The following is a 1762-nucleotide window of genomic DNA, read 5'->3' on the forward strand; positions in this document are numbered from 1 at the left end:
AGGGGAATGCCAGGGCCAAAAGAATGGGAATGGGTGGGTAGGGAAGTGGGGGCCGTATGGGGGACTTTTGGGATAGCATTGGAAATGTAATTGAGGAAAATACGTAATAAAAAAATATTTAAAAAAAAAAAAAGAAATTGAGCCACCAACCAGGCAGCATACACTAGCTGGTATGAGTCTCCTGACACATATATAGCAAAGGACTGTCTGGTCTGGCCTCAGTGAGAGAAGAAGCACACAACCCTCAAGAGGCCTGGTGGGGGTTGGGGTGAGAAGGGTAGGGACATCCTCTTAGAGACAGGGGGAGGAAGAATGGTATGTGGAACTATGACAGCACAGACTGGAAGAGGGTGGGTATGACTGACTACAAGAAAATTGAGTCTGGCATTTCTTCACTCCTGAATGGGACACATGTGTAACTGAAAGTTAGAGAAGTGGGAAAAAAAAAAAAAAACCTAAGATGCGAATAATTTTCCTGGATGTTTCACAATTGCGTAGCCTACACATCTAATGTGAACCCAAGTATTCTGAACAAACAAATACACAAGAAGCAATGTTGTCCAAATTATTGCTCTCTAATGATATGTTTGAAATTATACCAAATACATTTGCTTGTTATATTCACATGTGATTTCCTTATGCATAAAAGCCTTGAATTTTCAGAAAATTTACTCTGTATGCAAGATAGGACCATCATTTCCTACAGAAGACCACTCTACCTAGGAACTCTAATCAGGGGAGTTGGGTATTAATGATATGCTGAGTCAACATTACTCAACTGCAGAATATTTTTGAGTTGGGGTTCTCTGAGTTACCAGGGAGGTAAAGCTTTATGGAATACAGAAGACAAAAAAAAAGATTCAGGTTCACATATATTCACAGTAAGGGCGGTTTATGAAGCAAAGGATAAATAAAAACTAATCTTGTTTAGAAAAAAATGTAATTGTATCCATGTGAATATCTATGAACATTTTAATCTCATACTGACGAAAAAGAAAACCTCATTTCTTATTCACCATACTCCATTTGGAAGTTCCAGCTGGATATTGACCTTTGTTATAGAAAAACAAACAAGAGGTCAGTGGAAGGGATCCCAACCTATGATGATTTTAGCTCAGTAGACCTTCCCATGTGCTTCATTGTGTTCCTTCTGCAAATAAAAGGAGAGATCTGGGTTTAAGACAGCAAGGCTCATGAGCATCAATTCTTACAGCATGGCTTCTCTTCAAATTCTCCAGCAGACTGGAGGAGTCATGCTCCTGATTCTGAGCCTACTTCTGGAGACTGCCTATGGTCAAGACAATAGGTAAGGTGCTACTTTTTCCTCACTGCCTTCCTAAAATCTGCTCCCACTAGACAGTGACACTTTGGATTCTTACAACTTGTGGCTCTGAGTCTCACTTTTTTAACCTCTGAGGCAACATGTAGCTTCTAATTGATACCCTTCTGTCCTGATATTAAATGACAAGGTGACAATTAAAATATTGTGTACAAACTGACTTTTTGCCTAGATTATAGTATAATTTTCATCAACATAACAATTATGAGGAGAGACATAAACTTGGTCCTTTTGGGGATAAGCTATGACTAGCATGTAAGTCACCTCTAATTCTCAATGTCGAGTACAGAAGCAAAGGATTATATATTCAAGACTCTACTCATGTCAGAGTGGACATACTGACACAACACACACACGCACACACACACACACACACAGAAAGAGAGAGAGAGAGAGAGAGAGAGAGAGAGAGAGAGAGAGAGA

General features: G+C 39.5%; 1 pseudogene; it reads left to right on the top strand.

Annotated features, from left to right (window-relative positions):
* Window positions 1–1214: 1214 nt before the first annotated feature.
* LOC110297115 overlaps window positions 1215–1762 on the top strand; it is a 4788-nt pseudogene continuing 4240 nt past the window's right edge.

Source organism: Mus caroli, chromosome 6 (genome assembly GCF_900094665.2).
Source record: "Mus caroli chromosome 6, CAROLI_EIJ_v1.1, whole genome shotgun sequence".
Taxonomy (NCBI): Eukaryota; Metazoa; Chordata; class Mammalia; order Rodentia; family Muridae; genus Mus; species Mus caroli.